This window comes from Pinus tabuliformis, chromosome 8 (assembly GCF_031772625.1).
Source record: "Pinus tabuliformis cultivar Carrire ecotype Pingquan chromosome 8, CPIR1, whole genome shotgun sequence".
NCBI lineage: Eukaryota > Viridiplantae > Streptophyta > Pinopsida > Pinales > Pinaceae > Pinus > Pinus tabuliformis.
In genome coordinates this window covers 1,314,708,931-1,314,720,890 of record NC_142294.1, presented here as the reverse complement: position 1 = coordinate 1,314,720,890, position 11,960 = coordinate 1,314,708,931, and the positions used below count along the sequence as shown (strand labels likewise).

At 35.4% G+C, this 11,960-nt stretch overlaps 1 pseudogene; it reads right to left on the bottom strand.

Moving 5' to 3' along the window:
* Positions 1 to 8,442: 8,442 nt before the first annotated feature.
* On the bottom strand, positions 8,443 to 9,935 carry LOC149240312 (uncharacterized; annotated as a pseudogene).
* Between the last annotated feature and the right edge of the window lie 2,025 nt (positions 9,936 to 11,960).

Sequence of the window (11,960 nt, the reverse complement as noted above, 5' to 3'; positions counted from 1 at the left end):
CAGTCATTTGCACTTGTTAGAATGTAATTAGTACCTTGATTCCCATTATCATCAATGGTGGGTTGTCTCATGTTAGCAATATACATCAATGACTAGTAAACAAATGATTACTCTGGTGTTTGAATTCAACTCATTTATTCGCGTGGCATAAATTTGTACCCATAGTAGTTGGTTTGAAGACCTCGGTTCAATCTATGAAAACATCTTTGTTTGAGTTGAAACATCATCAATTTATGTTGGTAATATCCTATTTGTTAAGTTGCTCTCCATTCCAGTAATATCTTTAATGATGTTGCTCAAGTTGCTGGAAACTACCACTCTTACTCACATGATTTTGGCACTTCATAGATGATTAATTTGTTCATTCCTTTGCTCCATATACCCTCCTAGTACTTTATATATATCAAGATGTAGCTCCATTGTGTGTAGCTCATGGCTACGGTATTTTGACATGGATCCATTGTGTATTTTTTCATGGCCATTCTTATCACTCTTTATGCATATTTAATGGATTTACAAAGTACTTGATTTGGTGGCCATGATTTTCTATATCTATGCATTGGTATCCCTGCCTTAGGAAATGAGTTATCTTGATTTGGTTTCTTTTTGGAGGTGGTACTTTTGTCTATTGTTTGGTGAGCTCTTCTTGGGTCCACTTAACATGTCCTCCTCGATTAACCCCACTTGGAAAGATTAATATTCAAGAGTAATCATACTTAAGAATTACCTATTTTGTGGTTGATTGGAGTAGACAGACTCAACAATAAACATAAATTCATATATATAGTTTATTAATAAATTGAAGGATGATTACAATGAATGAGGGCTCATGCTTAAAAATAGCCCAAGATCCATTTACATGAGTGGAATGATCTTTGATTGTGCCCCTTAGTCTAAAAATGGAGTTAATTAAATTAGAATAATTGTATACATAACATTGCCTCCCTCTCAAAAGAATGCTTTGTCCTCAAAGCATACATAACAATTGGTGTTGTTGATGAAATGCTGCTATCTCTCAAGAATCTTCTTTTGGTAAGTTCTTCCACTTGATCAGGTATTCCTTATTTACTCTAGATTGCATCTTCCTTTCCCTGGCAGTAACAATTCATTTTGGTTCTAAGATGAACTTGCCTTCATCATCTAATATCAGAAGCATTGTATGTGCTGATTGGTGTTTGTCCACTGCCCTTTTAAGACAAGATGCATGGAAAACATTGTGAACTCGATTATTATCCGGAAAGCTTAAGTTGTATGCTACTTGGCTAATCTTTTTTTTAATCTTATATGGTCTATAAAACTTTGGCGCCAATTTTTTTTCCCTTTTTGCTTTAGGGATAATTGCTTGTAAGGCTGAAGTTTAACAAATACCCATTCTCCAACTTCAAATTCTCTCTCTGTTATGTGCCAGCAGGCTTGCTACTTCATGCGATTTCTTACAATACTTAGATTTTCTTTTAATGTTTGAAAGACTTTTTGGGTTTCTTCTAACTGCTCATTAGCTGTTGGAACTTTTGTCTCAGAAATGGCCAAGTCCTTCCATTTAGGAGGTTCATATCCATACAAACCTTGAAATGGGTTCATCTTGCAGAAGTGTAATAAGTTGAATTTTACCACCATTCAGCGAGGTGTAACCATTGAGCCCACTTATTTTGTTTGTTTACTGCATAACAACGAAGGTAATCTTATAAGCACTTATTGACAGTTTTTGTTTGACCGTCTGTTTGAGGATGATATGTAGAACTCATGTTGAGGTATGTCCCAATATGTTTGAAATGATATTTTCAAAAATTCCCTTTGAACATGGGATCTCTATCACTAACATGACTTTTGGAAATCCATGTAATTTGTAGACATTCTTGCAAAATATCTCGGCGATCTCTTTTGTTGAATCTGATTTCTTAATTCCTATGAAGTGTTCATACTTTGTGAGTTTTCCTACTACTACAAGAATTTTATCTTTATCATTTGACATGGGTAATCCTTCAATAAAATCCATTGATATTTATCCCATTTTTGGTTTGGGATATTTAAGGGGTGGCACATACCTTGGGTCATAATGTTCTCACCTTTATTACGCAAACATTGATCAAATTTTGCTACATATTTTTGAATATCATTATTCATACCCTTCTAGAAGAATGATTGATGTGCATTATAGTAGGTTTTAAAGAAACATACATGTCTGGTTGACAGTGAATCATGGGTCTATTTGAGAACCTTGACTTTAAATTTGGAATTTGGACTCAGGTAAATCCTTCCCTTGTACCACAAAATATCGTTTTTCCATTCAAATTTTGAATTATGAGGAGGGTTATTGATTATAGCACTTGTTTCTAGATCTTTTGCATACTCACTTCGGATTTCATTAAGCCATTATGGGATTATCGCTGAGACTGCAAACAAGGATGTTCGTTCATCTTTTCTGGAGAGAGCATCTACCACCACATTATCCTTTCCCTTTTTATTGAATATCTCCATGTCAAACGCAACAATTTTTTCAATCCATTTTTGTTGTTCTTCAGAGAGTGTTTTTTGTTGGAGGAGGTACTAGAGACTGTTATGGTCTGTTCGTATGGAGAACTTACTTCCCAAAAGATATTGTCTCCACTTGGCTAGTTCGTGCATAATCGCAAGCATTTATTTGTTGTTTGTAGACTTAAGACGTTCCCTGTTATTGAGCTTTCTATTTTCGAAAGCTATTGAATGACAATCTTGCATCAACACTGCTCCTATACCAAAAACTGAATCATCACATTCAATTATAAATGGTTTTGAAAAATGAGGAGTTACTAATACAGGTGTTTTAGACATAATTTTTTTTAAGTCTTCGAAACACTTTTCTACTTCCTCATCCCAACAAAATGAATTTTCTTTAGAAGGTTTTTCAAAGAAGTAGTTACATGGGCATATTATTTGATAAACCTTCGATAGTATCCAGTTATACCTAATAAACCCCTTAACTTCGATATGTTAATTGGTTTGGGCCACTCTCTTATAGCCTTGATTTTACTAGGATTTACCTTTACTCCTTCCTTGGATACTATATGTCTGAGATGCTCTACTTCCTCTTTCCCGAAAGTGCACTTGGATTTCTTGGCATAAAATTGATTATCTTTTAATACAATGAGAAATTTCTCTAAATGTTGTAGATGCTCCTTCCATGTTTTACTATTAATTAGAATATCATCAAAGAACACTAACACAATTTTCCTTAGATATGGATGAAATGTCTCATTCATGGTGGCTTGGAATGTTGTTGGAGCATTAGCTAGACCAAAAGACATTACCCTAAACACATAGTGACCTTCATGTGTAAAGAACACAATTTTTGCTATGTCTTCCAACCTTATCCTTACTTGGTAGTACCCTGATCTCAAATATAATTTTGAGAAGTATGTAGCTCTATGTAGTTCATCCAACATTTCATCGATAAAAGAAATTGGAAACTTGTTCCTAATCGATATTTTGTTTAGCCCTCGGTAATCTAGGCATAGTGTAAAAGATCCATCTTTTTTTCGCACTAATACAACTGGCGCAGCATATGGACTTCTACTTTTTGTGATAATGCCACATTTTAAAAGATTTTGGACTAACCTCTCAATTTCGGTTTTTTTTATGATGTGGATATCGATACGGTTTGATGTTGATGGGATTTAATCCTTATTTGACTTTGATTGTATGTTTGATTTCTCTTGTAGGAGGCAATTTCATTGGAAGGTCTTGGAACACCTTCTTGTGTCTTTGAATTATTTCTTGAACTTCAGATGACTCTTTGTTAATCATTTTCATCATTTTCCTTTCTAATTGATTCTCAAGTGGTTGGAACCTATATAACTTGTATTTTTGTCCTTTCCATTTAAATTTTATAAATTGCTTTTGATGATTAGTAGAGTAAGTACCTAGGATTTGTAGCCATTGGATCCCTAGGACCACATCAACTCCTCCTAATGGTACAATGTAGAACGGAGATTCTAGGTTATAGTTTTGAATATGTAATTTTACTTTATGGCATTTCCCTTCTCTTTCAATTTTCTTACCATCAGCTACCATAACCTTCATTTGGGCCATAGGAAATGTGAAAATGATGAGCCTTTTCACCATAGTTGAGTCCAAAAATTTGTGGGTGTTATCGGTATCAATTAGAACCATTACGTTGTTTTTTTATATGACCTTTTAACTTTTTTGTATGGGACTATGATATACATGTCACTGTTGATAATGACACTTGCAGAATGTTCTCACTATCTGGTTCTCGAGAAAATTGTGGAGAATCTTGGATTTCTTCTACCTTTGATTCTTCATTGTCTGAATCATTAGTGGTTTCACACTTATACGGTTTCTTGGTTTATTTTCCCTTAACACATCTATGTTTAGGGTCTCATTTTTCGCCACAACATTTACACTTGCCTTCTTTCATTCTTTGAATTTCCAAGTTAGTTTTTTCTCCTTCATGGAGATGTGGTGGAACATATCTTGTGTTATCCATGTTCGCGGTTTGGGGAAATCTTCATCTCGAATATACTCTTTCAACCTTTGGCCACTGCATCTTTTCATGCTTCTTTTCAGCAGTTTTTTCCTTTTGTCTTGCTACTTCTATAGAAGTGACGTCATGAAGCTCAAGCTCAGCCTGGAGATGGGGTTTAAATCCGGTGATGTATGACTGAATGAGACAAGTTTTTGATAGTCCAGGTACTCATGTAGCTAAAGTTTCCCATTCTCGGGTGTATTCGTCCACATCTTTTTGTTGCAGTAGACTACTGAGTGTTGAGAAGAACTTGTCTTACTTGACACCTTGGAACCTCTTAAAGAATGCATTTTTGAATTTCTTCCAACTGATAGCAAGTGTCGTCTTCTTCCACCACATATACTAGTTATATGCTCCTCCTTCCATTCGCATGGACGCATACCTAATCTTTTCATCATCATTGTCAATACCATAAATCTTGAAATATTCTTCTGCTTTATTGAACCATGCAACAATGCACTTCTCATTACCCTCAAATTTGGAGAGCTCAAGTTTTTCTCTTCGTTGATATGTAGCAACTGTTGGAGTGAAGGAGTATTGATTCGTGAGCTTCATATTTAAGTATTGATTCCAGAGCCGCATATTTTGAAAATTCATGGTACTATGTTGTTGATGGGGTATGGACGATGCGTTTGGAGACTCATGTGAGTCTGACGAGTTTGATGTATTCAGTTGAGATGTTGAGTAGCTTCATTATTTTGGGGTATTTGATCGGGTGTAATCTTCAACTTGTCACAAATACAAGTCAACATCACCATTACTTGATTATGATTTAGATCCACCTTATTTGAAAGGATTGCATGATCCTTTTTAAATTCGTTATGGTTCTGCTCGAGCTGACTCTCTATTGTCTTTGTTGTATCCTGGAGCTACTCGATTTTTTCACCATGTCCGGTCACCTTAGTCTCAAAATCTATCAATATTTTATTAAAATCAGTCATCGACATTGATGAAAACATTGAACTGGTATGAGGTGGAATATACTTATCCAACATAGCATTTTTTTTCTTAACTTGACCTAATTATTTATTTATTTTTTTAAATAATATATATATATATATATATATATATATATATAATTTTTTTAAATAATATATATCTACATATATTAATTTATATGAGTTTAAATTATACAATATAATGTGTAACTATAAAGTTATAAATTATTTAAGTCTTCCCTACAAAACGAATTAAATCACATCACAGAATATTTAAATGTTAATATATATAATATAGCATATAACTATAATTATATACTTATCGAGATAAAAGGCAACAACTCGATTTGAAACTGAAGCTCCACAACTAATAACCTTTCAACGTTGGCTTTTGACCTGCTCTTTGAATTGAAGGCCGTTGTGAATGGGCACTAGTGGAGTGGTGTCGGTTTGACAAGATACAACGGAATGGTCAGAAGAGACACGGGTTGGGGCACGGTGCGGGGTTATGGGCGAATGAAAGTCGTGTTGGTAGAGTGGTGGCAGCGGCTCGTGTAGGAGCAGCAAGCAGCAGACAAGGAAGATGACAATGTTTCAAGCAGGAAGGAAAGATGGAAGATGACGGGTAGGATGGTCGAAGGGACTGAGACAAACAGTGGTAATGTAAAATGCAGTGGAAATGTAAGCGGCGACACAGGTGGGGGTTATGGTTTGATGTCTACGAAGAAACAAGGTGGCTAAAGATTTAATGGCATCGGTGGCTGACAACGTCTGCAAAGAACGGTGGTGGATGGAAGGAATATGAACCGAACACAAAAATTTGTGCATTTGCAAGCATCGACCGCTCTGATACCAGATGGAGTAGACATACTCAACAGAAATGCATATATATATGTGTGTGTTACTAATAAATTGAAGGATGATTATAATGAATGAAGGATCAATTGTTAGATGTGAAGTTCAATATGTTTATCTTTCTTAGAAATCTAAGGGTAAATTCAAGGACTCATCCTTTCTAACACCATCCACTTCAACAATTTTAATCATGGGAGCTGATATTAAGAGACAATTACAATTTTATTCATTGGAGTTGATATTAAGAGACATTTACAATTGCATTGTGTTTATAGTTACTTAAAATTTAGTGAAGTTGTCAATCCTAATTTTGAGGTTTGGTTAACCTCATTGAATGTCATAGCTATTGATCAATTCCATAGATCAAAACTCATAACCTTAAGTTACAACTCAAGCTTGTAATTGATTTTTGCAGTTTCCATGTCCATGATAACATTTTTCAAGTTTATTGATATTAACTTCTCACTATTTTTTCTTCCATCTCATTTTAAATTCTATCTATATATATATAGATAAATATAGATATAGAAAATGTATATAGACGAACCTAATGACCAACATCATCCTAACCTCATAAAAAAATTCAAACTTGAACCGAACTTAATCATTATCTAACTCAAACTAGAACCATGTGACTTAAAACCCGATGAAAACACTTGCTTTGGTTAACACACGCCTAAGTTTAGTGTTAAGCCATTTGTCAAGGTTAACGCTGATGCAATGCAAATATTTACAATCCCATACTGTGGTCCATGCCTACTTGTATTGGGCAGTTGAGGTGGACAACACATGAAATCTCTCTGGTTTAGTGATCTGGGTTGTTGCATGTCAGCATCATGTCTGGCATGCCTATCATCAAAGGAGATAATTTGTGCTTGATCTGCCTATGAAGTCCACAATTTGTGCTTGATCTGCCTATGAAGTCCACTTCATAGATATGGTATGGATGAGTTATCGTGAGCTATGAGTCCAACTGTTATGGACTCAAAGACGGCACTGACATGCCAATTACTATCGCTGTAAAAGCCAAGCCCAAACCAGCTAAGTCGATCTACAGCAAACTGATATCTCTGTAACAACAGATTGATCTCTAGTACATAAAAATTTGTTCTTGAAATAACAGCATTATGATAACAACAGATTTACCTATAACAGCTGTAGATTGAGCTATAACAGCAATAGTTTGTAGTATGCAAAACACAAATTTAGAGCACCGGTCTGGTTTTACTTTAATTTAAAATTATCATAACAAGCATAGCAAAGCAATTATAGAAACTGGGAAGCGTAGTAGTGAACAAAATTACACAAATCTTCAAAAAACATTATTGATAAAATAAACTCTTTAACTGTAGAGAAGACAGTAACACTTTCCTAAGAACCTATCGTCACAGGCTCAGGCCCAAGAGGTTTCTCACAGATTCCCATACAAGCATTCACCCAAGATATCCCTACTCTAAAGCCTGAGATATGAAAACTCTCACTTTTGCTTCACTATCTTTCTCAGCTTGACCAATTGAAAATATCTTCAAAAAGAGCCTTGGCAACAAAGATGGCATGATTAGTGTTGGACAGGTGAAATTTTGAATTTATTAAAAAGTTGAATCTCATCATTAACTTTCATACTATTTCAGAAAAACGGTCCTAAAGATCAACCAAGTGATGAGGGGCAAAAGGTAGCAAATTTGAACTAGTTATAAGAATGGTTGCTAACTCCTTACCAAGTTTTTCAAATCCGAGGATGCTGATTCTGATCCATTTGGCTTCTAGCATGCTTCTTGCCAACATCCCAAGGGGCAAAAGTCATTACCACACACTTTTTTCCCAAGCAAAGAAACAGAGACCATTAACAAAGCACAGAGAGAAAGTGTGCATAGTAGTGTCCAATTTTTAGCTTGGATTTGAAATGTGTTAATTCCAGCTAAGTCTCGTAGATATCGCAGATCTGGAAACAATCAGATCTTGCTACTGTAGAAACACATAAAATTTTAAGGTCCCTACATTTGGGATTTGAATATTTCCTTTTACAAGTTAACCATGATTCAAACAGTCAGAATTTCACATCTATCCCATCACATTTCAAAGGGAGAAAGCAATGCATGATCGTTGCAAAACTACTAGCAAAAAACAAATTAGCTGGCGATGAGAGTTTTTTCATCTTTCAAAAACGTGTTACCTGATGCATTCTCTGTGATTGTATTACAACTGAGTATCCTTCAATTACAATCAATCACAACTGAGTATCCTTCAATAGTGCATGTAAATTGTGATTGTGGTGCGACAAAAAACTGGCCAAAACAAGATCCCAGACCGGAACTGACTGTGTCGTGATTATCTTCTATATATACCATTTCCCACTCATTACTCATGTGGGCTAGAGGGATCATGGCACTGGATCATAACAGACTGATGATCCCTTGGTTAATGTTCTCAAACCTCTTTCAATCAATAAGACCAACGCAACACAATATAACCCCCTAACCCTGACCAAAACAGAACCCGAATATCTAGTCTTTTAGAGGAGGGCAGGCTTGCCAATGTACATTTCAAGTAACTTTTTGGCATGAGAACTGCACTGGACATATTTTTCGAGGAACTTCCACTCACTTAAAGCAAGAGCACTAAAGAGACTAGGAGGACGCCTGGAAGGTTGCATTGCACTGAGAGCACTCAACACCTTGTGGCGGGGCTTGATCCTACGCTCCAAGCTGAAACCAGACACTGCATAAGGATATGAAAAAAGAAACTTTGCAGGAAGCCCTGCAGTATGCATAAAAAAGTCCATGTTCTTCTGCACCTTATCCATGGAAGCTTTTAATATACGTGAGTGCCTCCTAACAAACTCCTTGATGTCATCTTCGAGGAGCCCAAAACTTGTCAAATGCCTCAATCTATTTTCCCAAAATTCAGGCCCGTTACGTTTAAGTAGAATACCAGGTGCCGATTTAAAAACAATTGAAACATTAGTCTCTGATCCGAACAGGTTTTGAAAATACTGGATGTTGGGACGCAGAGTTTTCTCGAGATTGCCGCCGAGCAATCTGGATCCATTGGATATGACATTTCCCCAAGTCTTGTGCAGGAAGGCCCGATGTTTTCATGAACTCAATCTTGGGTTTCAACCGCCGATCAGCATTGAGAAAAATAATAGATGGGCATCTGGTAATAGTCATCCTTACCTGGCGTTCTGTGAATCCTGAATCTCTCGGTGACTGTACCGCTTGTTGGGCTGTATGAGCTGATCTTACCGCAACCATGCGTGGCCTTGCTTTAAGGATAGCTGAGAGCTCAGACTGACAGAACCCACATTCGTTGAGTAAGAATTCTGAAACGGGGCTTGTGTTCTCTGCTTCTGGGTAGCTTGTGGAGTTGTCTTTATCAGCAGTAGTCGTAGAAAGCCGTGTTAATTTTCACAAAATAACAGGGTGAAATGGTGAAGATAGTGCTGCAACAGCCGCTGCCAGGGGGTGACGCTGAGATCCCAAAGATGAAGCCAAGTAATGGGCGAACATGGCCATTGCTGAAGCTCTGAAATTAGGAATTCCTCCAAAATGATTCCATAACAAATCGCTGAAATGATAAATGTATTTGTTTATTATATCCTATGCAAATAGATATATAAGCTATAGGTATGAAATTATGAATGAAAGGGAGGGAAATATCCAGTAATTAATCATTTTGCAATCAACTAATGATACAATAACGGGATTATTTATTATTAATATTTTTATTTTTTTATAATTGATTTATTTATTATTATTATTACGAAGAACTATATTAGTTGGTTTCAAAAGCCTGGGCTTAAATCTACCAATGTAATTTCTCTTGAAATTGTTTAAAAACAAATTATTTATTATTATAGTTTTTTTTTAAATAGATTTGATTTTTAATTAATTAATTAATTTATTTTTAATTTTAAATTAAGATAATTTTTTATAAGTTAAAATTAAATAAATATAATAATATTAGGGAAAATTGAACGAGGGAATTATGCCAAAAATATACAATGAAATTAGTTTGAGTCACCAAAAGACCTTAGCTTGAGTGGTTTTGTAAACAATTATGTTGTAAGTGACCTATGTGTGGCATTTATGAAAAAACTATATTTAGTGTAAGTTACCAATTCTTCAAAAAATTTCATTCTCGTTAAAAAAGAGAGATAAATTTATGGAATTAGTGTAGAAGTTTTAAATCACTATTGTAGAACAAGTTGTTCTCGATATAGAAAACATATTTAGATTATTGAATTTAGACTTTTGTGATCCATATCAAGTTTATTAAGATGATTTTCGGCAATAATCATATCATAATCCATCTGTCGACGCGTTTCGAACCAACCAGTGTGGTTCATCGTCAAGACAAATGGATTCTGATGTGATTATTGCCGAAAATCATCTTAATAAACATATTTAGATTATTTTAGTAGAACTTCCCTAGAAACTTTGTCCAAGCAATGGGAATATAACAAGTAAAAAATGACTAATTGGATAATTAACGTTGCCCAAAATTTGTCAAGGAGTTTACTTTCCTTCATTTTTGAGGTCGACTTGTCTATAAACCAAATCTTCATGCATGGACCTTGGTTTTGGGGAACACTACATGATTCTTTGCTAGCACTATGAAACTGGCTCTTTAGTCAACCATGGTGTTTTCTTTGAATATCAAGTATGGACCAATTACCCTAATATGCCAGTGTACTTGAAATTTTGTTTCTATATCTTATTGTCAAGTTGGAAAAAAGTATTTGCATGGAGATGGTTATTGCGCAAAGAGGCGCTCTCCAACCCAGTATGGGAGAGATGTCATAATGCCTTGCCTTGTCTTGTCCTATTTTGTCATGCCCTACTATGCTAAAAATTTTGACTTGGTAAAATTGCATGAAAGTAAAATAAAATTAATAATTAAACATTATCGGACTCTAGATTTTGACAACCAATGGTTTTTCCCATAGTATTCTTCGGCCCTCAACACGAGGTGTGCTTATCCTTATCCTTATGGCAATACACTTCCCAGGAGGATAAAGAAGAAACATTAGACAAAACATAAGCAATAGTTTTAATATGTTCTTGGTTCTTTAGGTATTGTACTCTAAGACAATTTTTTCGTTCTGCTTGTGCGTGTAAAGAGGCATCAACATTTCATTCAAGGTGCCAACCCATGAGATTTCATTCCTCTTCCATTGAAAACAACGCATATAAATTTTAGAATCATGGTGACAAACCCTCAGAAGAAGAAAAATTCATGAAGAATAAAAGTAATGAGTGCTTGGTATCAAGCCAATTAGATGAAACCCAAGATTTATTGTTTAAGGAATTTTGTAATCTTTCAGAAGCATAAATAGAGTGTGTTCAAGATAAGGATGGATTAGGAATCATGGATGATTCAGAGAGTGATATTGCATAGTTTAGGGTGGAGGGAAGGGCTTTGGAGGGGTTTAAGTGATTTGTTGATGTGGTGGGTAGGGTTGCGGAATGGTTTGAGGGGGGGTTGGGGACAAAGTAAGGTTTTGCAAGGATTTAGGAGGGAATATAACAAAATTAGGGCTTTTGAAGGGTTTACAAGCAAGGCATAATCTAGAAGTAAGAATTTTGATGTCTTTATGGATGTCGCTAGAGACAAGGGCAAAGTTATTGAAAGCTTTCAAA